The sequence below is a fragment of the Ambystoma mexicanum genome, chromosome 6q (genome assembly GCF_040938575.1).
Source record: "Ambystoma mexicanum isolate Mex_15411 chromosome 6q, UKY_AmexF1_1, whole genome shotgun sequence".
Classification (NCBI taxonomy): Eukaryota; Metazoa; Chordata; class Amphibia; order Caudata; family Ambystomatidae; genus Ambystoma; species Ambystoma mexicanum.
The window spans coordinates 135,238,146-135,265,159 of NC_090937.1; positions in this window are offsets into that span (position 1 = coordinate 135,238,146).

Here is a 27,014-nt window from a genome sequence, read left to right on the forward strand (position 1 = left end):
GGCTGTAGCAAGCATGTATGTGGGCATGTCAATGTTTTTTGCCTTTTTGTTGGTTGTTTTGATAGATGCAGCTACTGTTAAAGCCACGTCTATCAGACAATATATTTTCTGTGCAATAATAATATTTATCTGTGGATGGTAGAGCTCAGAATTCTATCTGTGTGTGTTATTTTGTGTGCTTAGGTGTTCCCTTGTCATATTTGAAGTTTTAAAGGTTGGCTTAGTTTGGTTTTAATTTTGTAGAAAATGTACTTGTAGCTGCAGCTACAGGAACGATTTGCAGCTGTTTTGAATAGCTGCAGCTACTGGAGGTGATGCACAGGGTTTCGCAGTGTTCGGTGTTTCTAATTTGCTTGTGTTAATCTTGTAAATGTGTACTTCTTTATGATAGGTTGCAGTGAATATTTGTAAGCCATTGTATTAGTTTTCTTACAATATAGTCCTCTTTTTCTACTTTTGATTTTGGAAAGAATAAGACCCACCATTATGTTTACTTTTGTCATTTTGACTGCAGAATTCACAATGTACTCATGTTGCAATTCATATTACCTGTGACAAAATATTATTACATTCATCAGTTGTTTGTCACTGTTTTGTTGAAGGTTTTATTTGACAATATGATGATAAGGGTGCTTTGAGTTTTGTTAACAATGAAGTGGTCCTTATGTATATGTAGAAAATGGGAACAAATGTGAGATGTTGTTTATTAGGAATGCAAATGTACTTCAGTGAGGTGCATGATATAGAATCACTAAGTATGCTTCCTGCAATCAAAATAAAAGAATGACCACAGAGTAGTAGAAATGTAATTTTATTTACAATGCATTCATATTCACTTGTGGTGTGTATTAAAGTGCTTTTTAGGGTGATCTGAAAATGTGTGTGATTTTAAAAGATTTCGTTTTGCTGGAGTGTGCAAAGGTCTGGTTATCTATAAGAGAAAATACATTGCCTTCATTTGTTGATTGTGGTTTTGTGAAACCTAGTGTTTCATATTATGAAAAATATGTTTGATTGATTTTACTTTGCAAACTCCTGTTAAGTAAAAATGAAATCGATTTCTTTTTCAGGTGCAAATTGCCCCAAAAAATGCAGACACACTATGGGTTCAACAATTCAATTTCAGTCCACAAATAATATTTGAAATATGGGTTTGTGGTATCTACTAATTCCATTAGTTATTTTCTGTTTTTATTTTTGTAAAAAAGGGGATTTACAATTTTTATATATATATATATATATATATATATATATGTATATATATATATATATATATATATATATATATATTTTTTTTTTTTTTTTGTATTGGCAGCAATTGCGTTGGTGTTGTAAAGTAGCTCCTCTGTAACTATGTAGGGTGAGATTTCACACCATGATGGAGTTGTCATATTTCAAACAGATTACTTTGCAGTTGTGCAGATTGGGTGTAGGTAGGATGGGACGAGGTTGGGTGGATGTGGATAGAAAAGAGGAACCAATAGAAGTTGAAGAGAGTGACACAGATGTGCTTTTCTAGAGCAGATACCTCTGTGCAGATTAAAGGCCATGGGCGTGTACACTGATGGAAATTAGCCTTCTTATAGGGTTCCTCCACATTGTTGTAATGATACGATGCTTAATATCCAGAGGTTTCTAAGCACGGACCCAGTGATCGAACCTGTGGTGTTCCGTGTCGTCTTTCTTCCAAGGTGAGCGCATTTACCCTGAGCTATCCCCCCGGAGACTGTAATGGAACTGCATGAGGTGCTGAATCAAATTAGAGGTTGCAAATTTTGGGATGCTTTACTGAAAGCTTCCATCTGCAACAGCTTACAATAGAAACACACTAAACTTCTATAATGTCCTTTTTACTCAATTGCGACTTGACACAGAAATTCTGGCAGCTGTCAGTGACAGTTATCTGGGCACACTGGTTTTTCCATGGAGATATGGCAAATATTTAGTATACCCATGCACATCTGTATAACTTTGTTTTATTGCATTTTCTTGTCTGTGCTGAGCAGGCTTCCTGTAATGTTTGAGCAAGTGTTTTTTGCAAATTTTCCAAAAATGTACAATGTCCAATGCAAGCTGTTTTAGAAGGAATGATATTAGTTGTGCAAACTCTTATTATATAAAAAAGAAATAGAATGTTTATTGGTGTAAATTGCCTCAATAAATACAGATGCACTTTGGGCTTCAGCAATGGGATTTCTGTACATGATTAATAATTGTAGTATGGGTTTGTTGTGTCTACTTTTTTTATGGGTATATTCAGTTTTTAATTTGGTCAAATAAAGTGATTCAAACAATTGACACTGAAAATAAACATATATATACATTTGTAGTGGCAGCAATTGCTTTCGTGTTCTAAAATAGCTCTTCTGTAATCATGTAGGGTGCGATCTCACACCATGTTGCAGTTAGCATATTTCAAATACATTACTTTTCCGTCATGCAGATTGGGTATGGATAGGAAAGGAGGAGGTTGGGTGGAGGAGGCTGGAACAGAGGAAACAACCAGAGTGGAAGAGAGTGACACTTTTCTATAGCAGATGACGGTGTGCAGATTATATGCCATGGGTTTGTACATTTTGATGGAAAATAGCCTTCCTATACATATATTTGTAATGGATTCATATGCTTAATCATACTAGAGGTTGCAAAGGTTTGGGATGCTTATTGGAAGCTTCCATCTGCAACAGTTTAAAACAGGGAAAATGCTGAATTTCTTACATTTTTTTGTTACTATACCACTAAATAGAGAAATGCAGAAAGCTGCCAGTGACAGTTTTCTGGGAACACTGGTTCTTCCATGGAGTTAAGTCGAATATTTGGCATACCCATGTACATCTTCATAACTGTCTAGTACAAATTCAACTGCACGTCCATCAAAAGACAAAGAGATAAATAACTCTTCTCCAAAAAGATCTGCAGGCCCATCAATGGATGCAGAGGCACAACTCCATTTAAATTCAACAACACAACTGGAGTAAATTGCTATGCAAATGTAGCAATCAATCTTCTCTTTCAATTGCCACCAATTGTTCACAACTTTTATATAAATGGCTCAGACCAGTTGTGTTTGCAAATGCTCATCCTTCATAGGAATACCACAAACAATCCTGACAACACTTACAGTGTATCAGTATAAAAAATAATTGGACTAGTATGCAGGATTGGTCCGATTTAGCATAAACACACAGGAAGATCCACACAAATTCTTAATGTACTTACTAAAGAACTGGAAACCAGAAAAATTCCTATAAAAGAAATCTTCCATATTTCATACACGTGGAAACATACATGACATCTCTGCAACCATATTTCACAAGCGCACATCCCTAATGAACAATTTGTATATGTATCCATACGAAATTGTGAATCCATTCCATTTCACCAGCTTCTGAAGAATGCAAATCATGGCTTAATGTGCCCTTTTTTCAATTCAGACAATCATTCCAGCTAACAAATAAACTCACATAGCCAATATGTCATACTAATGCTTTTAAGGTACAATGCAGATGGTACCAAAAATAACTGTATTCTCACTAGCTGTACACACAGCCAAGTATCTCTTGGCAAGAAAACCCTCACAAAAGTAGGCATAATATACCACACTGGTGCCACAACCACTTCAAGCCACTATACTGCATATGTCAAAAAAGAAGCGGTTGTTTTGAATGTAACGGCACCTCCGTTACTCCAAATCATAGGTTACCAGCAAGTCTTACAAATGCCTACTTAATATTATTTCAACACAAACTTACTCATTAAACTGTATCACATTAAACAGTTAGAATACGCCAACATTTATCTAACTAGATCCATAATACTACAATAGTACTTTTAAAAGTCAAAATAGTTAGAATACAGCAACAGGTATCTAACTACTTCAAAAATACCTTTCATTACAATACACTTCAAATATGTCATTACAGTTACTGCAAAGCTTCTTGTAAATTCTAATATAGTTAGAATACACCAACAGGTATCGAAATACATTAACCATTCCGTTAATTACAACACATTTCATAGGAACATACTAATCACACTTACACTCACATAATTGCAAATTTTTTTTTTTAGTTCTTTATGGATTATTTTTTCCAATGACACAATGATTATTTCATGTCAGTACAACAACAGTATAGCACACACTAATGCTGTACCAAACATAGTACACAGAATGTATGGTTTATGAGGGTCAGAAAAAAGTGAATGTATATGTACAATTGTATGCAACTAAAAGATTTAAACTATCCTGATTAACACATTATACTGTTTTGTTTTTTTTCACAGAAAAATAACCAAAGATTCCAGCTATATTAATGCATGCAACTAAGTAACTATACCAACTATAAACAAAACACTATCTTCAATTGTACTACAATCATAAATGCCATATACACTTCAATTACATCATTCCACCATATTACAAATACTCTATACTCACACTACACTACATATAATTACAATACACATATTATTATAGTGTGTGGCCAGTGGACAGATTCTTGGCCATGCCCCAAAGAATCTGGCCACTTGCCACAACCACCACAATATTATTTACAAACCTTCAAATGACAAAACTTGCCCAGAACCCTCTGCCATCCAAATGATGTCTGGGGACACCAAAATTAATCACAGACTCAGTGGAACCTGCACACCCTTTTTTCACCTATAAAAACAGCTCCATATCATCTTTATTCCACTCCCCCACCCTTTCCAGCCCCTCGTTTGACCATCAAATAACCCCAAATGTGTTTTCCAAACTGGTTGTTATTGTTTTGTCCACGGACTACCTTGGTGTCCGCGGACTGGACTGCACCTACAACCACATGTTCTCCTATAAAAACAAAACAGCTCCATATCATCTTTATTCCACCCCCAGCCTTTCCAGCCCCTCTTTCCACCACCAAATAACCCCAAATGTGTTTTCTAGACTATTTCCCCACTGCGCTATCCGCGGATACAGGCGGGTGACAGCAGATACAAGATGGCGATGTTTAAAAAAATATGATGCACCTCATGCTTTTGAGCATTCAATCAGCTGGATTGTATGATGTCTGCGGACATCACGCTGCCCGCTAATTGGCCCTTATCAGGAAGTGAGTCAGCGGACCGGACCGAGATATCACTAATGTTTTGTACATGTTTTTTGGACTTTTTTTTAAATAACTATTGGGCAGATTTACACCAAATTTACAAAATCAAGCTTTTGGACCATGCTACCACTCCTGGTGCAAAATTGGTGGAAATCCATCCAGCAGTTTGGGCTGTAGGTGTGAGCACATTTTCTTTTCCATTGTGTCTATGAGGATTTCCACAAATGTTGGGCCACCCCCTATAACTTTGCCCACCAAAACTGCACCAAATTTTGCAGAATCATTCCAAGAGGGCCATACACTTTTTTGTGGTGAGGATTCTTCCAGGTGGGCAAAGTTATAAGCTGCCCAAAAAGTGCTCTTCCAGCCTCATCACGAGTTGGGTGGTATCCCGAGTTTTTTTCGGAGCGAGTATAAACCTTAACGGCAGAATGAACCATTGGTTTATGGGTTTCGATCTCTTTCTCAGGATGTGCCAAGATTCCAGGCGTGCTGAATTGGTAATTGCATAGATTAGAGTGAAATAAGGATGACAGCGAGTCTGAGAAGATAAGATATGACGTTGAAGTGTTCTTGCAAAAACCATGTGCATCACGTTCAGTGTTTGTCATTCCCTACCAGTTGGAAATTGTAATGAATTATGTTTGCTGTCTGAATGTGTTACCATGGGACGGCATCATGACCTACCATGGAAAGATCCTAAAAAGGGGGACGCTCTAAATATTAAAGGAGATTGGATTTCATATATATAGGATTGATCAATCATGTGTGGGGGTGATTTGTAGTAAAATATGTGGGAGTGTTGTAACTGTTGCAAAATATATGTGTAAACTTGTGTAGTTCAAGGGGACCACATCTTCTAGCTCCTCCTGGCTGTTTGTACAATAAACCTGCTTTCCGGACAAAAGTGCACTCGCTTCTTAAGAGGTGGGTCTACTTTGGGATAAGGTGATCAGAGGTCCATCCTCATACCTCACACGTGCAATCTGGAGTTGCAATTCTCCATGTATTCTCAACTCCTTAGCAAGAGATAGAATCTCTTTTCATGTGGTCCTCAAGACAGCTTGCCCTTTACAATTCCATACTCTAAAGGACTGACAGTAGTACAGTTTTGTATAAAAGAATGCACATGCTGTGTATTTTCTTAGGGTGTTATGAGATATTTAAAACTAAGAAAACACACAGCATCCAGGACTGTGGACTGTCTCCGAACCGTAAAGTGACCAGGGCTGACCCTGCTTAGCTTCAAACTGCCGCTTCAGGCCATGTTGCTCTAAGTAACTTGTATTCATTTATTAGGCAATGTGGCCTGAGGGTGCGCTTTGAAGCTAAGCAGGATTGGTCCCGGTTACTGCATGGATGGGAGTCTCGTATTCCTATTGTGTCACTGTCCATGGTCAGTGTTATTTAAACCCTGACATCACTGTAGCTGTAAAACTAAATATTTCTTTCTTTCACACCCGCAGCTATGAACTACAAATACCCTCAGTTATTATTAAACCCATGGATATCTCTAGTCCATTCTAAGCTAGGTATCCAGGTCTCCCATCCATGCAGCAACTAAGACTGACCCTGCTTAGCTTCAAAGTGAGGAAGGGGCCAGTCTACTCAGGCCAAGTGGTCAAGTGGTCTTGCAGCTTATGCTCATTTCATGGGCAAAATGGCCTGAATGGCCTGGCACCTGCCTTGATCTGAAGCTAAGCCGGGCCAGTCCCAGTTACTGTATGGATGGGAGTCCCGGATGCCTTTTTCCAGTGTAGGGACTACAGATAACCACAACTTTGTGTAGTTTTATCTAAAAATTGATACAATTTGTTTTGTTGCCCCGTGCACTCACCAAGTGCACCCTGCATCTGTGCCAGCACCCCCAAACTCGAGATGGCTTCCTCATCTCGCCTGCACTCTCCCATTCACCCCACAAAATACAGTGTTTGACAGTTTGCTTTGAGATATCAGCTATTCACGGCTATAGCCGAGGTTCCAGAAAAGCTCTTTGTTGAAAAATCAGTCCGTAGACCGCTTCCACCTTCAAAATGTCACTTGGTGTAGTCTTGTATCCCACAACATCTAGCCTGTTGGCATTTTCATGCTTTTTGACATGCAAATGGCTATTTTGGGGGTTTCAATTTCCAATATTTCTCACATCAAGAAAAAAAAAGATGGGGCTGTTTAATTCATAATTAACCGGTTTCTTGCCAATTTATCTGGGACATAGCTATCTATTTTGGAGAAGGTGGCATCCCCATCTCCATCAAATATTTAAAAAACAGCTGCACGGAATAACCCCAAACCACACATGGATCGAGAATCAATGCTTTGTGCTCAAGTTGTTTCGGACCTGGTCCAAATCTGTTCAGAGGTTTGGGCAGTTCGGTGGAGCAACAATTGCATTTTTTTGTCTATGAGAAAATGAATGGAGATTAGGCCACAACTCCTTTTGCTTTTTTAATAACTCTCCCGAATGTTGCTGTCTAGTCGGGGGGGGGTGTCTGTGCATCCCTAATTGTCTTCAGTATTTTGTCCAAATCTTCTGCACAAGTCAAAAGCTATTAGCAATTCATTTTTCAGGTTTCCTATGGGAGTCTGACTCACCTTAACTAAAGATTGGCAACAACCGCCCTACAATGTATATAATTTAAATATATGTATATCTATTGCTACAGTACTAGAGCATGGCATAGTTAATATTAAGACAAAGGGCCTCATTACGACCCTGGCGCTAATGGGTTAACGGTGCCGTAAAAGGCTGCAGCGCCGTTAACCCATTAGTGCCTGATTACGAGGTCCCTTTGCGGAACCTGACCTTAACGGCTGGTCTACACCAGCCATTAAAGTAGGGACCCGCAAAGGGACCTTGGTGCTAAGTACGGTACCGCAGTTTGCGGTACCGTACTTAGCACCTTCCCCATACCCATTGAAACCTATGGGGCGAAAATGGGAATGGGGAAGGGCCATGGAGGAAGGGGGAAATACCACCCCGCCTACCTTGTAATGGGGTGTTAATTCCACCTTTCTCCATGGCAGAGTCGGTAAGTTACCGGCATGGACCATGGTGCTATGAGCACCATGACTTTCTGCCTGGGTCGTAATGAGGCCCAACGTCTCTTTGGAGTATCACAATATAACTTTTCTTAATAATGTTTGAACCCTCGACACATGGTACAACATGTACTCTTATGACAGGAACCCCTACAACAACCTCTTACCACACACTCCTACAAAAACACATCCTATTAAACATGCTGCTACGACATGCGCTCTTACGAGACATGCTCCTACAACTTGTGCACCTGAAAGATATGAATCTACAACATGTACATCTACAAAACATGTCCCTGGGACAGCTGTTCCCATGACATTGCACTGAATAAATGTACAGCTCTATACAAAATGTACACAGACATGTATAGTATGTACCTTACACATGCTCTGAATTAATGTAAAGATTCTTTGCAAATGTACATGCATATGTTTTGTATGTACACTAGACATGCTCAAAATGAATTCACAGCATCTATACCAAATATACATGGAATGGTAGAGTATGTGCATTGTGCAAACTTATTATAAATGTACTGCTTCTGCAAAGGATGTACACAGAGATGTACAGGATGTAAATGATGCATGCTCATAATGAATGTAAAAATCCTATCCAAAATGTAAATGAACATTTAAGCCACATGTGCATTACATGTGCAGCTTCTATACAAAATACACACAGACATGTATAATATTTACATTATCCATGCTCAGAAACAATATACTTTTTCCATACAAAAAATGTACACAGAAGGTTTTGATGGCCTAACCTTAAAACTTTTGTAATTTTAATGTTTATATTAACTTAAATATTTTTTTCTGGTTTCATGATTGTTTTTGTTTCGAAGTTATGTAGCGTTTGAAGAGGGAAAATCGCTCTTCAAACATCGCTTCTGTTTAAGCTAAAACTGATGGGAACAGATTCATACTGCAACAACTTTAGAATTAGGTAATGGGGTGGCGCAGCTAAACCAACACATGACGCAAAAGTCCTAATGTCGAATGGTCAGGCTTCCTATAAGGGCTACATAAGTAACCTATCACTTAGCAGCCAATAGCAGGATGAGATAGGTTTCTGGGAGCTGGTCCAATTCTGTGAGGTCAGCCTGCAGTGTGTTACAAAGCTGGCTTGCAAGCCAGCCCCGGGGGAGACGGTTCCTGGATTCCCGCTGTGCACGAAGCTCCCTGTGCGTTTTTCTTTTTGCTGCCCAGAAATAAATGCAGTTTGGAACATGTTAATGCCTGCTTGGGACTCTGCTGCATTTCTATGGGCAAAATGGGAGGTGTTGGGGTCTCCGATAGCTCAGACCCCCAGAAGCCCAGGTGGGGGTCCAACTTCTCCCCAACAAGTTTGTGTCTATTCTTATATTTATGTAATTTACATACTCTACGTGCCATTTACATGTGTAGATCCTGTACATTTGTTCTGAGTGTGTGTTGTATGTCAGTGTGCAGTTGTTATGCAAGCTGCAAATTCATTTTGAGTGTGAGTAATGTCTGTGTACATTGTAGATAGAAACAGTATATTTTTGCTGAGTATGCCTAATGTACATACTTCACATGTCTTTGTACATTTTGGATGGAAGCTGTACATTCCTTCTCAGCATGCATAATATACATACTCTACCTGTGTATGCACTTTGTGTAGAGAAGCTGTACATTCATTTGTAATGTGATTAATTTACATACTGCATGCACAATCTACATACTCACATGTTTGTGCATATTTTGCATAGAAGCTGTACATTAATTTTTAATGTGTATAATGTATAAACACTACATGTCCATAGAATGTGTACATTTATTGTGACCATGCATAATGTACATGAAAACTGACATCAAAGTCAGCCCTGACTTTCATCATAGTTTTGAGGAAATATAATGGAGTAATATATGAACTTTGAAACTCATATGCCTCGTATGTGCACATGTTGGAGATGCTTGTGTCATAGGTGCATGTTGTGTAGGGGCATGTGCCATAGGAGCTTGCTCAGTCTCAGTGTGTATTGTTGGATCATGTGCCTTTAGTGTATGTGTGGTGACAATATGTGCTGTAGGGGTGTGTCATAGGTGCACGTGTCCAAGGTGAGGGTGTAGTATGTGCATATATCTTAAGAGCCTGTGTTGTAGGAGTGCATATCGAAGGAGTGTGATTTCATGCTCTGAAGCACTTGTGTATGAATCAATACAATTACAAATAAAATAAATATCATATCAAACGTCCACATGTTTTAGGAGGGCATGTCATAGGAGAGCATGTCATGCAGGAGTGTGTCACAGGAAAGAGTGTTATAGGAGAGCTTGTTATGAGAGAGTGTGTCGTAGGAGTATGGGCCTCATTCCGAGGCTGGCGCTATCCATGGAGTAAATAGCACCATGGTAAGCAACCATGGAGCTATTTACTCCATGGAAATCCGGCATGGTGAATGGAGTAATTACCGGTCCATTCCAAGGTTGGAGGGACCGGTAATTCCCCATTCACCATACCGGTTCCCCATCCCCATTCCTGCCCCCATAGGGCTCAATGGGAATGGGGAAGGAGTAAATTACGGCACCGTAAATTACGGTGCCGTAATTTACTCCAAGGTCCCTTTGCGGGTTGGATTTTTAACGCCTGCTAAAAGCAGGCGTTAAATGCCAACCCGCAAAAAGGAACTCGGAATATGGTGGTAAGTGTTAACGGTCACCGTTGCCATTAACGGTGACCGTTAACCCTTACCGCCAGCCTCGGAATGAGGCCCTATGTGTCACAGGAGCGCATGCCATAGGAAAGTGTGACATGGGAGAGTGTGCCGCAGGAGAGTGTGTAGTCGGAGAGTGTTTCATAGAAAAGTGTATTGCAGGATAGCTTGACATAGAGCATGTCATAAGAGTGTGTGTTCTAGGACCATGTGTCGTAGGACTGTGTTTCAAAGGTACATGCCTTATACGTTTGCATGTCATAGGAGATAGTGTCATAAGAGTATATGTCCTAGGAGCATGTGTCCTAAGCACTTCTGTCCTAAGAGCGTAAGTCATAGGTGTGCATTTTAGAGTATGTTGTAAGAGGGTGTTGTAGGAGAACATGTCATAGGAACACATGCCATAGTAGCATGTGTCGAAGGAGCTTGTGTCCTGGGAGTGGGTAATGTAGGAGTGTGAATCATAGGCGCATGTGCAGTAGAATCACATGTTGTATTTGTATATCTTGTATAGTTATGAAATATTACATTAAAGATAAATCTAACTTTGATGTGCGTTTTCAATACGTATAATATGGATTTAACAGCCCTGGCTTTCATTTGAGTTTTCAGGAAGTTTAAATTGTCTAATTTATGATGTATAAAACTCAAGCACATTAATTAAATCTGAAAACTAACATCAAAGCCAGACCTGATATTCATGGGATTTTTCAGAAGATCTAATGGCGTAATGTCTGAATTTCAAAACTAATATGCCTGCTTTTACATTTTGTATTAAAATTGTCCATTCATTACATCTGTTAAAAACTGACATCAAAGCGATTTTTCTGTTCTTAAATGATTTATGTAAGTACATATGCTCCAAGATACAGTTTTGTATGGAATGTACACATCCTGAAAATAGCACTAGTCAGTTCTGAATTTCATGTGTGTTTTCAGGAGATTTCAATAGTGTAATGAATGATCTATAAAACTGATATGCTTATTTCTACAGTTCGTGCACATTATTTACATCTGAAAACTGTATTGGGCGAACTGTGAAACACATACTTCTGTTTGTACAGTTTGTTTTAAAAATGTCCAATCATACATCTGCTCAAAATAGACATGAAAGTAAGGCCTGGCTTTGTTGTGAGTTTTCAGGAGATGTAATGGTGTAATATATGAACTGTGAAACTAATGTGCCTTGTAGGTACGTGTATGATAGGTGTGCATGCAATAGGAGTGTGTGCCATTGAAGGATGTGGTTTAGGAGCATGCATAATAACAGTGTGCGTTATTCGAGCATGTGTCTTAGGAAGGTGAGTAAAAACAATGTGTGCCGTAAGAGTGTGCAGTGGGTGAACGTCAGAGGTACATATGAAATAGGTGCATGTGTCTTAAGAGCATTGGTTGAAGCTAGCATGTTGTAGGAGCGTGTATCATAGGAGTGTGTGTCATAAGAGAGTGTGTTTTAGGAGAGTGTGAGATAGGAGAGCATGTAATAGGATAGCATGTCATAAGCGTGAGTGTCATAGGACCGTGTGTCATAGGTATGGGTGTCGTAGGTGTGTGTTTCATAGGTGCATGTGTCATAGAGTCGTGTGTTGTAGGACCATGTGCAAGAGTGTGCAGTAGGTGCACATCATAGGTACACATGACATAGGTGCATGTATCTTAAGAGCATTTGTTGTAGCTAGCTTGTTGTAGGAGCGTGTATTATAGGCGTGTTTATCATAAGAGAGCGTGTCTAAGGAGAGTGTCATAGGATAACATGTCATAAGAGTTAGTGTCCTAGGACCGTGTGACATAGGTCTGGTTGTTTTAGGTGTGCGTGTCATAGGTGCATGTGTCATATGGCTGTGTGTTGTAATACCATGAGTTGTAGGTGTGCATGTCGGAGGTGCATGTGTTGTAGGTGAACATGTCATAGGTTCACGTTTTTCAGGAGTGCATGTCATAGGAGCGCATGCTGTAGGAGTGCATTTTTTAGGTGTATATGTCATAAAAGCATGTGTCATAGGAGAGTGTGCTATAGGAGCATGTGTCGCAGATCATAGATGCCTGTGTTGTAGTTGCCCATGCCATATGTGCCATGTCTTAAGATCATGTGTCGTAAGAGCACATTTCATAGAACCTCATGACGTAGGAGAATGTGTCATGGTAGAGCATGTCATAGGAGTACATTTAGTAGGATTGTGTGTCAAAGAAGTGTATGTCATCAAATACCATGTTGTAGGAGATTGTGTCATAAGACCATGGGCTTCATTACACGGATGGTGGTAAGGGATTACTGGTACCGGTAAGGGTACCGGTACGGGTAATCCCTTACCGCCTTACTACGAGGTCCCTTTGTGGGTCCCTACCTTAACTGCTGGTTTTACCAGCCTTTAAGTACGGGACCCGCGAAGGGACTGTGAAGGTAATTACAGTACCACAATTTGCGGTACCGTAATTACCGCCTTCCCCATTCCCATTTGGCCCTTTGGGGGCAAAAATGGGAATGGGGAAGTGCCATGGTGAATGGGGAATTACCACCACCGCACACCTTGGAATGGGGCGGTAATTCCACCACTCACCATGGCGGACTCAGTAAAATACCAGCGGCAACCATGGCGCTTAAAGCGCCATGGTTACCGCCTTCCGTGTAATGAGGCCCCATGTGTTATAAGAGCGGATATCATAGATATGTATATCCCTAAGAGCTTCTGTCATAAGAGTGTATCTCATTGGAAGCCGTGTCATAATGTGTCAAAGGAGGGTGTGTTGTAAGAGCGCATGTCATAGGAACACATGTCATAGTAGTGTGTATTGTAGGATCACATTTCATAAGAGTGCATATCGTAGAAGCAAGTATTATAGGTGCACATGTCATAGATGCGCATGTCATAGGAGCATGTGTCGTAGGAGCATGTATCATAAGAGCGTGTGTCATAGGAACATGTGCCATAGGAGCGTTTGTATTTGTATGTCTCCTATCAGTACAAAAGGTTCCATTAAAGTTAATTATAAATTTGATTTGTGTTTTCATTATGTAAAATATGGCATTTACAGTTCATACTTATGTGTAGTGTACATTGCCTGAGAACTGAAATACAAGTAAGACCTGACTTTCATTTGAGTTCTCAGGAGGCTTAAATTGCATAATGTACAATATGCACAACTCATACACCTCTTTTTTTAGTCTGTTCACATTAATTACATCGGAAAACTAACAACGTCAGCCTCAAGATTCATGAGAGTTTTCAGGAGATTTAATAGCATAATGTCTGAACTGTGAAACTAATATGCCTCTGTGTACAGTGTATATTAAAAATGCCCATTCAATACCACTGGCTTTCATTTTAGTTTTCTGTTGTAAAGTGTGTAATGTACATACATATGTACCTGAATACTGTCAATAATTCAATATTCTATTGCATGACAGTAGCACATATTTGTGTGATTCGCTTGAATTTATAATGTTTAATTGCACTATGCACTTTAATCATTTAGCATGACCATAAAGACGTATTCGTCCTTTTCCATGTTTTTTCTTTCGACAACTATAGATGATTGTTAAAAAAACATGGGAAATTTGTGTGAGAAAGACAGGTTAGTAAAATAATTGTCCTTCCTTGCTTTTTCTTACCATGACTAAGCTGTGGAAAATAGCGAAACATTGGTTCATGTTTTCTTTGCTTTTGGTTCTAATGAAATACATTTAATAAATTGACAATTCTTTGTAAACACACAGGCCCACTAAACGTGTTTGGCAATGAAGATTTGTGCGCCATTCTGTGCGCAAAACACTGTTTAACAAAAGGGGATTTGCGGGCAGAATGGCGCACAAATCGCTGTTTTCGGTGCAAATACTTCCATGAATCAGCCCCAGAATCTCTTTTCATGTGGGCCTCAAGACAGCTTGACCTTTACAATTCCATACTCTCAAGGACTGACAGTAACACAGTTTTTTTATAAAAGAATGCACATACTGTATGTTTTCTTAGTGTGTTATGAGATATTTAAAACTAAGAACACGCACGGCATCCAGGACTGTGGACTGTCTCCGATCTGTAAAGTGACCAGGGCTAACCCTGCTTAGCTTCAAACTGCCACTTCAGGCCATGTTGCTCTAAGTAACTTGTATTCATTTATTAGGCAATGTGGCCTGAGGGTGCGCTTTGAAGCTAAGCAGGGTTGGTCCCGGTCAATGCAGGGATGGGTGTCCCGTATTCCTATTGTGTCACTGTCCATGGCCAGTGTTATTTAAACCCTAACGTCACTATATTTTTTCACACCCCCAGCTATTAACTACAAATACCCTCAGTTATTATTAAACCCATGGATATCTGTAGTCCATACTAAACTACTTATCCAGGTCTCCCCTCCATGCAGCAACCAAGTCTGACCCTGCTTAGCTTCAAAGTGAGGAAGGGTCCAGTTGGCTCAGGCCAAGTGGTCAAGTAGTCTTGTAGTTTGTGCTTATTTATTAGGCAACATGGCCCGAGGGGGCTGGAACCTGCCTTGATTTGAAGCTAAACCAGGTCAGTCCCAATTACTGCATCGATGGGAGTCCCGGATGCCTATTTCCAGTGTAAGGACTACAGATAACCACAGCTTTGTGTAGTTTTATCCAAAAATGCATAACATTTGTTGTTGTTGCCCCGTGCACTCACCAACTGCACCCTGCATCTGTGCCAGCTCCCCCAAACTCCATGTGGCTTCCTCATCTCGCCTGCACTCTCCCTTTCCCCCACAACATACAGAGTTTCACAGTTTGCTGTGAGATATCAGCTATTCAAAGCTAGAGCGAAGGTTCCAGAAAAGCTCTTTGTTGAAAAATCAGTCCATAGACCGCCTCCAACTCCAAAATGTCACTTGGTGTCCTCTCGTATCCCACAACATCTAGCCTGATGGCATTTGCATGCTTTTTGAGACATGCAAATGGCTATTTTTGTGGTTTCATTTTCCAATATTTCTCGCATCAAGAAAAAAAAAGATGGGGCTGTTTAATTCATAATTACCCGGTTTCTTGCCACTTTATCTGAGACCAGTTGTTTCGGACTTGGTCCAAATCTGTTCAGCGGTTTGGGCAGTTTGGTGGAGCAACAAATGACTTTTTTTGTCTATGAAAAAATGAATCAGGATTAGGCCACAACTCCTTTTGCTTTTTTAATAACTTTTTTATTTTCTAAAGAACTCTCCCAAATGTTGCTGTCTGGGGGTGGAGGGTCTGTGCATCCCTAATTGTCTTCAGCATTTTGTTCAAATCTTCTGCACAAGTGGAAAGCTGTTAGCAATTCATTTTTTCAGGTTTCCTATGGGAGTCTGACTCACCTTAACTAAAGGGTGGCAACAACAGCCCTATGATGTATATAATTTAAATATATGTATATCTAATGCCACAGCACTAGAGCATGGCATAGTTAAGATTAAGACAACATCTTTTTGGAGTATCAGAATATAACTTTTCTTAATAATGTTTGAACCCTCGACACATGTGACAACATTTGGTCTTATGACAGGAACCCCTACAACAACCTCTTGCCACACACACCTACAACAACAGATCCTATTACACATGCTGGTACAACATGCGCTCTTACAAGACATGCTCCTACAACTTGTGCACTTGAAACATGTGAATCTACAACATGTACATCCACAAAACATGTCCCTGTGACAGGTGCTCCCATGACATTGCACTGAATAAATGCACAGCTCTATACAAAATGTACACAGACATGTATAGTATGTACCTTACACATTATCTGAATGAATGTATAGATTCTTTGCAAATGTACATGCATGTGGATTGTATGTACACTAGAAATTCTCAAAATTAATTCACAGCATCTATACCAAATATACATGAAATGGTAGAGTATGTGCATTGTACACACTTATTATAAATGTACAGCGTCTGCACAGGATGTACACAGAGATGTACAGTATGTAAATGATGCATGCTCATAATGAATGTACACATTCTATCCAAAATATAAATGGACATTTAAGCTATTTACATTACATGTACATTACATGTGCAGCTTCTATACAAAATACACCCAGACATGTATAATATGTACATTATCCATGCTCAGAAACAATACTTTTTCCATACAAAATGTAAACAGAAGGTTTTGATGGACTAACCTTAACACTTTTGTAATTTTCATTTTTGTATTAACTTAAACTTGTTTTTCTGGTTTCATGATTGTTTTTGTTTTGCAGTGATATGAACTTAGTGTTTATACTTATAGTTGTGTAATTTACAGATTCTACATTTCATTTACATGTGAAGATCCTTTGCATTTGCTCTGAGTGTGTGTTGTATGTCAGTGTACAGTATTTATACAACTGCAAATTCATTTTGAGTGTGTTTAATGTCTGTGTACATTGTAGATAGAAACAGTATATTTATGCTGAGTATGCTTAATGTACATACTTCACATGTCTTTGTACATTTTGGATGGAAGCTGTACATTCCTTCTCAGCATTTATAATATACATACTCTACCTGTTCATGTACTTTGTTTAAAGAAGCTGTACATCCATTTGTAATGTTCTTAATTTACATACTCCATGCATAATCTACATACTCACATGTCTGTGCATATTTTGCATAGAAGTTGTACATTCATTTTGAATGTGTATAATGTATAAACACTACATGCCCATGTACATTTTGTATAGAATGTGTACATGTATTGTGAGCCTGCATAATGTACATGAAAACTGACTTTCATGATAGTTTTGAGGGAATATAATGGAGTAATATACGAATTTTGAAACTCATGTGCCTCGTAGGTGCACATGTTGGAGATGCGTGTGTCATAGGTGCATAATGTGTAGGAGCATGTGCCAAAGGAGCTTGCTCAGTTTCAATGTCTGTTGTTGGAGTATGTGCCTTAAGAGGATGTGTGGTGACAATGTGTGCTGTAGGGGTGTGTCGTAGGTGCTGGTGTCCAAGGTGCAGGTGTAATATGTTTATATATCTTAAGATCCTGTTTTGTAGGAGTGCATATCAAAGGAGTGTGATTTCATGCTATGAAACACTTGCGTATGAGAGCAATACAATTACAAATAAAATACATATCATATCATACAACCACATGTTTTAGGAGGGAATATCATAGGAGAGTGTGTCATGTGGGAGTGTGTCATAGGAAAGAGTGTCATAGGAGAGTGTGCCATGAGAGAGTGTGTCATAGGAGTGCATGTTGTAGAAGCGGATGTCATAGGCGCATGTGTCGTAGGAGTATGTGTCACAGGAGCGCATGTCATAGGAAAGTGTGTCATAGGAGAGTGTGCCGCAGGAGAGTGTTTAGTCAGAGAGTGTTTCATTGAAAAGTGTATTGTAGGATAGCTTGACATAGAGCATGTCATAAGAGTGTGTGTTCTAGGACCATGTGTCATAGAACTGTGTTTCATAGGTACATGCCTCATACGTGTGCATGTACAGGAGATAGTGTCAAAAGAGTATATGTCCTAGGCACCTGTGTCCTACACACTTCTGTCATAAGAGCGTAATTCGTAGGTGTTCATGTAAGAGTATGTTGTAAGAGGCAGTGTTGTAGGAGAACATGTCATAGGAACACCTGCCATAGTAGCATGTGTCGAAGGAGCTTGTGCCCTGGGATTGGGTATTGTTTGAGTTTGAATCATAGGAGCATGTGCAGTAGAATCACATGTTGTATTTGTATATCTTGTATAATTATGAAATATTATGTTAAAGTTAAATCTAACTTTGATGTGCGTTTTCAATACGTATAATATGGCTTTAACAGTTTGTACTTATGCACAATACTCATCTCCTGAAAACTGACATGAAAGTTAGCCCTGGCTTTCATTTGAGTTTTCATGAAGTTTAAATTGTGTTTAAAGAGTGAGTGTCCTAGTACCATATGACACAGGTCTGGGTGTCATAGGTGTGCGTGTCATAGGTGCATGTGTCATAGGTCCGTGTGTTGTAGGACCTTGTGTTACAATTCCTTGGAAGAGGTGGATAAAATCATGTGAGCATTATGCTAGTGTAATATGTGGTACAAATGACGGTGCGGAGAGGAGGACATCTCTACTATTACATTGCCTAGGCACCGCTGGGCAAAAGAATTTTCAGATCTGCCAGATCGCCTGGAGAATGAAGCCAGAAATCTGGATGAATACGAAAGAGCCATAAGGAAGATCAGCAAACACTATGAAAAAAAGATGAGCACTATACTGGAATGCTATACATTTGGGAAAAGAGTACAAGAAGTAGGTGAAAGTGTGGAACAATACATCACAAGTTTGAGGAACTTCACCAGAACTTTCAACTTCAAAGATCAATTAGATGAGCGCCTAAGAGACCAATTCATGTTAGAGTGCAATAGTACAACTAACTGTTCAAGAAAATTTGTGGTTAGAAGATGATCCTCCCATGGATAGTGTCTTAAGAGTGGCTAAAGAAGGGGAGCATTCAGAAAAGTGTGTCCGCATATTAGAAAACAGCATGAAAGAGATCACACCACAGCCTGCGAATATACCAAAAATAAATGATGCAATATCGACTATCAATGACAATACCGTGAAATGGTAAACAGCAGACAGAATAAAAAAAACACGTTGAGAGATGACAGGAGAGCTGGAACATCTTTTTGCACTAGAAGAAGAAGATGCTTTAGGTGCAATAGTGCCAATCATTGGGTGGAAAACCCAGAATTTACAGCTTTAAAAATCATCTGTAGAATATGCAAGGGAAAAGGACACCTCTCAAGATGCTGCAAAACAAAGATAAGTTCCACTAATTGGTTCGGAAGCAATCATAGTGAAGAAGAGGTTGAGGAATGCATATCCATGGTATTTGATAAAAATGAGGAAGAGATAGACAGCCCCAAAGCCCTTGTATCTGTGGATAAAAAAGTTATGTTCATGATGATTGACTCTGGTGCCAAATACACTTTACTACCCCAAAGCGAATGGGAGAAAATGGATCAGGAATTTCTCAATGAAGTGGATATCAATCCTAGAGCATATGGTGGTGTAGGGATTCAATTGATTAGCTGGTCTGGGCAGTGCTGAAATTCAAGGAGAGGGAAGCCAATGGAAAAGTGTGTGTGACCAAGAAAGGGAACACTCCTTTGCTGAGTTGGACGTGCCAAAGAAATCTCAAAGTGAAATTGGATCCCAATGCCGAGGAAACTGTACTGACTGTAGGAAGTGTCAGTAACAGAGAAATGGTGATGAGTGAAGTTTTCAAGGACAAGATAGGTTGTCTATGCGGGTTTCTGCACAAAAACAAAATGAAAGATTACTTCGAACCTGTGGCGTAGAAACTACACAACATCCCCTTATCGATGAGAGAAGAAGTTAAATCAGAATTGAAGAACCTGGAAAGTTAAGGAATCATAGAAAACATAGATGCAGCAGAATGGGTTTCCCCTTTAGTAGTTTTGAGGAACAAAACAGGGAAACTTAGAATTTGTGTTGACATGAGAGAACTTAACAAGTGCATGGTTCCGGAGAGACACCCACTTCCCAACATACAGGAAATCATATTGACAATAGCCCCTGCACATTTGTTCTCAACCCTGGATCTCGCATCTGCTTATCATCAGGTGAAGCTACACAATGAATCCAAATGTCTCACAGCATTTATCACACCTGAAGGTCTGTTTCAATATAAGCAAATACCATTCGGATAATTTCTGCCACATCGGTATTTCAAAAAGTCATGCATAAACTTTTTGGTGGAGATGAAGGCATTCTGTGCTTCCAAGACAATATTTGGTTTATGGAGATAACTTTAAGGTTCACGATGAAAGGCTGGACAGAGTATTCAGGAAATTACATGCAGCAGATAAGACTTTAAGTCAAGAGAAATGCAAGATCAATAGACAAGAGAACAAATACCTACACATACACATTATCTCATCAGAAGTGATATGTCCATAAAGGCAACTTGCATAATCAATCGAAAACATGCCTAAACCAACTTCACGTGATGAAGTTCGTACAGTTCTGTGAATGGCGGAGTATTACTCCAAGTTCATTCAGAATTTTACAAAACATACCACATCCATGCGTGAAACCATCAAAATGAAAGGTGTGTTTGTATGGAATAAGGATTGTGAAGAAGAATTTGTGTTCATGAAGGAAGCCATGATGAAAGCTCCTGCATTACATAATTTTAGGGACAACAAGAAAACAATCATAACTACCGATGCCTGTAATGTTGGTTTAGGTGCAGTGATAACACAAAAAGAAGATGGGAAATAATTTCTAATAGCATTCACCTCCAGATTGCTGAAGGGGGCAGAAGAGCCATATGCCACAATTGAAAAAGAAGCACTGGCAATTAAAAGGGCTGCAGAGAAATTTAGGAATTTAATTTGGGGCATGAATTCTGAATTTCGCACCAATCATAATCCTCTGGTAGAAATAATCATGTCAAAGAGTCTGGATAAGGTATCAAATTGCATCAGAAGATGGTTGTCTCCACTACAGGAATATAATTGCACAGTTAAGTATTTAGCTGCCATGAAGAACTGTGCAGCAGACTGTTTGTCAAGGTTCACCTCTGTGACAGAAGTAGATGATGAGGAAAAGGGTCAAGAAGTTGTTTTGTCCATAAGATCTGTGCCAGTACCACACGTGGAGTGTGAGTATGCTATGAGACAAGATATTAAGTTTAACAGACTCAAACTAGAAGTAGAGGGGAATAATCCCCACATAAAGAAGACATCTTTTGATGATTTGGGTCTATCCTCATTTGGGAATGTAATATGTGAATTATCCATCCATGGAGACAAAATGTTGCAAGCAGATAAAATAATTCCTCCATTCAAAGTTTGTGACAAACTTATAGATCTTGCCCATTAGGTTCACCAAGGTATCATCAAAACAAAGCAGAGGATGAGAAATGATTACTGGTGGCCAGTCTGCAATCTATACATCAAGAGATTGGTCAGAGAATGTATCCTTTGTAATAGAAGTGACAAGGTGTGTGTGAGTTCTAAATATCCTATGGTCATCACAGACATACCAGAACTGGTAAGGGCCAAATTGGGAATGGATGTTGCAGGTCCTGTATAGAGTAATAGTGTGCAATCCTTCTGCTTGGTGGATATTGATTTATTAACTAGGTGGGTTGAGGTTCTGATCAAACCCAATATAACAGCCAAGACAGTCATTGGGCCTCATTATTAGCAGCATGGCTACCTCCAAACTCGGGTCCGGGTCCCACTAAAGGGAACTTACTGGGCCATTCCGACCTTGGAGGGCCCGGTAAGTACCTTTCGCGGGACCCAGACCCGGTACATCCCCATTCCCATTTGATCCCCCATAGGGCATAATGGGAAAGGGGAGGATGCTAACAACGGACCCGTTACTGACGGGTCTGTTGTTAGAATCCTGGTCTGCTAGCGGGTCCCGCTCTGCATGTCTGGTCTGACCAGGCGTGCAGAGTGGGACCCGTGCCGACCTCGTAATGTGGCGACCCGGAATGAACAGTGCCGGTCCCTTACCGGCACCATTCATTCCGTGGCCGCATACCTCGTAATGAGGCCCATTGAGTTCTTAGAAGAAGTCTGTGGACGGGAAGGGTTCCACATGGTCATTGTGATTGACAATGGGTTGCGATTTAGATAAAGGGAAATGGCAGAATATTATCAGAAGAGCGCCATTGAACATAAGAGAAGTGCTATTTATCATCCCCAAAACAACAGAGTTGTAGACTGTGTCAACAAAATCCTCAAGATAACTATCAGGTGGGCTTGGGTCAATGGTCGAGACTGGGAGAGAGCAGTGAGGGAGGTGATTATTGCTCACAGATTTATCCCTCATTGTACCACAGGACTTTCTCCTTTTGAACTTAGCAGAGACAGGAAAGCTGGCATGGTTGGTTAGTGATACTGCGATTTGCTACAAGTTGGGGAATGCTAGTAGTATTATCAGGTGCAGTCACTTGAGGAACCAAGAGACTCATGATCATACTGGTATTAAGATGTGCATTGCTTTTCCCAAAATTGGAGATAAAGTAAGGATCAAACTTCCTCCTGCCCTCAGAGTAAGAATCTGCAGATGGTCCAAGCCAAGTGTGGTTACAGAATTTTTCAAACATGCTGTCAGAATGGATGATGGCAGAGTATGGAACATGGAGAGATTGTTTCTGGTGAGAAAGGAAGAGAGTGTTGCCAGAGAGAAAGAGGATGTTACCAGAAACCCCCCAAAAGGTTAAACATTATTACCTCAGACAATTTGAGAACTGTAGTGAAACACAAGTGTGTATTTTCCTTGCATGGTCATGCAGCTGGGGTTTCTGGCCTGTCGAAGTCTGGGAAAATGTATGAGCGCTCCAAATATTTAATAGGATATGTGTAGAAGGCAGCCTGTACAGAAGTTTCCCAAGTTGTACATAGTTTCTTTGAGAACCGAGCAGGAGTTTTCTCAAGCTACATAATTGTTTCAGACTGTTTTTGTGAAGAGAAGGGGATATGTAGAGTGCAGCCACAGCATCACCTGCAGCCCATGACACAGGGCCTGAGGCTGCAGGCAAGAGATTCTATCAAGCGTGAACAGCAGGGCGAGACCGACGGTTGGAGTCTCAAGAGGGGTGAGACCGGCGGGGATCGTATACGTCCCACTTATTAGCCATATACTTAATTAATGTAAATAAATATACATTAATCCACCATAACCTTCTGCGCCCAGCTTACAGCTCCACTCCTCATATTACTGTTACTCCAGAAGGACCAGCGTTTAGTGAACAGGTTTTCACTTGTATAGAAAAATACATATCTAGTGCCTTTGCCCTTTTCTTCAAAATAATGATCAATAGGCAAGCTAACAATCAAGGTAATAATCAACATTGCTCATTTGGTAGCTGATATGACTTGCACCTCTTTTGTGTTTTAAAACAGATATGAAATTAGCAGTCAATCTAGTGCTCACCTGCTCCCAGCGACAAGAGCTCTCCTTTGGAACCAAAGACATCTATGAAGGTATGGACTTTAGATTTTATTACGAGATCCCTTAAGAGGTACTATTGCACTTTTTACAAAAATCATAACGGTAGGGTAAGGGTCCACTTCGTAAGCATGTGCTCCCTTTTAGAGCTTAGTTGTTCCAAATGTCTTCCAAAACAGTTGAGGTGGTTTCCCCAGTAGGAGGGAAGAGTGCTATTTTTTTGTTACTACCCTCGATTTATACGCATAGAATGCACACTGTATCGTAGCACATCCTCTCCTAATTGCACAGATAGAAATCATTATCCTGGCCAATGACAATATGTATCCCCGAACGAGGTTGCTAATAAGTGCCATTAGCAGCCGAAATATTTTGGGATAAAGATGAACATGCACTATACTGATAAAACTGTTGTTCCAGCACCAAGAGTGTAATGCAATTTCAAAATGAACTTTGTCTTTGTGAATGTTTGAAAAATAGTTTTGTACAATTGATTTGTCACTAATTTTGTCATAGAAAATATAATATATTGGGACAGAGTAGTTGCTTTCTTTGTTTAGAAAACCATATATTAAAAAACTATTTAAAAACGATATAAAGTTGAAAATAGAACAAAATAATTAAATAGTATGAAAGCCAGAATAAGTAGCCACGTGATATTCATAATATGTTGATAGCACACACTTCCAGCAGAGGGGTCGTTGTTAGTCTCATGAGTACAGATAGATATCATTGGCCCTTTGTTCCATGAAGCCAATAAATTATTTGCACGCAGGGAAGGGTGCTCAGCCAATTAGGTACCTGGAAACATTCGTGAGAACACACACTGTACTGCTTACATTTTCCCAGCCACCTGAGACCCTTCCCTGGGTGCCACCATCAACGACCCTCCCCTGCACTAATGCCTACCTAGTCTCTGGCTAATGGGTTGTTACTGTCCCTGTATGCCCTTATAAACAGTGGCAATTGCTACATGTATATCACATCACCAGGTTAAAAGAGTGTGCTAAAAGACATATCACAGTTAAGTGCTTGAATTTAAAAAAGCCAGTTTAAACTACACACTAAGAAGTTTACAGATAGACTCTCCTGCCCACAATCCAAAAAAACTGTCTTAGCTATTATTAAAAAGTGGTCAGAACAGATAGGTATTTGTAAAGGGACACAAAGGGCCTCATCATGAGTTTGGCAGTACAGTTGATACTGCTAGGGCTAATAGCATTACCACCAGCCCCCGGTCCTCTTAGCGCCAGATCATGGGTTTGGTGGAACTTAATTCCCCATTCCCCATTGGGCCTATTGTGGAATTCCCCAGGAATTTTCGGTGTGATTACCGTCGGCGGTATTATCGCGTGATAATTACGCCAAAAATAGGCACATTCCTAGAAAACTTACCTCCAGCTCATTACTGGGGGTCAATGGTGACAAACCATGATTTGGTAGACCCTTAATTGCAGCGGTAATAGCGTTACCACCGCTTTTAAGGGTTACCACCAAACTCCACGTGCTGAGGCTGAATGTCTAAATGGAGAAAACAAGCAAGCAGGAGATAGAGAGTACAAACAAACTCTGAGTCGTGGTTTGCTGCATGATATTGCCCTGAATGGCTCTGGCATAGCAGACTTAATATCAATACACCAATCTTCTCACAAATCTCTCGTAGTCCTCTATCCTCTACACACTTATTTCCATTTTCAATGGAGGAGGTTAAGTTTCTTGAGGTGGAGAGATCCAGCAGTCATCGGGATGATGCAATGAAAAGCCTAAAATGTACTGACTGCACCCAGAGGTTCGTGGTTGACTGGTGGTAATTATCAGATACAGAGCACTAAGGGGAAGTGTTGGGTTTCAAAGGAGGAGGTAGCAGGTAAAAATACAATGCACATATACAAGGTCAGTATTCCTTTGGTGGCTCTTACAAAATGAGAAATAGAGGATAACATTATGTCCAGCCTTCGTCAAGATCCCTTTTCTATTACACTCATTTATATACAGGAACTTTATGAAACTTACTGCATACTAAATTTAATATAAAGTTGAAGCTGCTGTTTCATAATTTGAGAACCATGTTTGCATACATGAATAAAATGTAATTATACATCTATTCTTTTTGCTGGCAGAGCAGATTGATGCTCTTATTATGCATGTCAAAATGTCATGATCATTCACATTCTCCAAATCCATTTTAATGAGAATCTGCAAAGTACTGTTTCCTTAATGGAAAGAAAACATATGGGCTAAACAAAGAGGAATAATCTGCAAACAAAGAAAACATTACAGGTATTATAGCCTGCAACCAATTCACAATGGGAACATGTGAGAAAACTCTGTTCCTGAGTGTTTTTCTGACAAACGCAAGGATTTTGTTTTCAGAAACATGTAAGAATCACACAACTTTTACGCATGATGCTTTTGTGAATAATAATCATGCTTGAATGCTGACCATAGATCTGGTGTAAAACCCCCCTATCAAACTAATTTCATGTTACTGTTGATTAATGCCACACAATGTCAGCCTAAAGGACACCCATTTGTAGCACATGGCCAAGTCTCCTTTTTTACAGTACCTACCGCTAATAGTGATCCACCATCAAACATAGCAAACATTTTCTAGCCTGGCATAAAGCATTAATGTCCCTAGGGCTGGTCCTCTGCTGGATTAGGAATGCCTTACTGCATGCCATCATTGCCTTCCGTATCAAGCCTGTGGATGTTTTACCAGATAAAATAGATGTTGCCTTCATGACAAACCAAACCCTTCACCCACACAGACACCAGACAAGCCAGCCACAACACCTTCTTCCCATTCCACTCTGCAAACTCACATGCACACAAAAACAAGCAACTACCCCCTGGGCACCCAAGGCATGACAATATATTTCTTTGCAAACGCACTGCATCCTCCCATCACCACTTTCAGAAAGAGCCTCACAACATTCCCCACACATATCCCCCCCCTAGTCTTCCTATCATTTCCTGAAAATATTTTGTAACTTTTATTTTCAACTCCCACTTTTTCGATATTTGAACCATGTAAGGCACTCTGAGAGCCCCTGGATAGGGCCAGCGTTAAATAAAAAAGTAAAATAAATACAAAACAATGCAATCACATAACTGAAGTACCTTTAACACTTAAAACAGCAACTCCCACTGCAGCAATCATTGTAAATAGATAGCTCGTTAAGTTTGGAGGTAGCCATTCCGTTTTTAGCGGCATGGCTACCCCACAAACTCAGTTCCGGGTCCCGAAAAATGGGAAATACTGGGCCATTCCGACCTTTGTGGACCCGGTAAT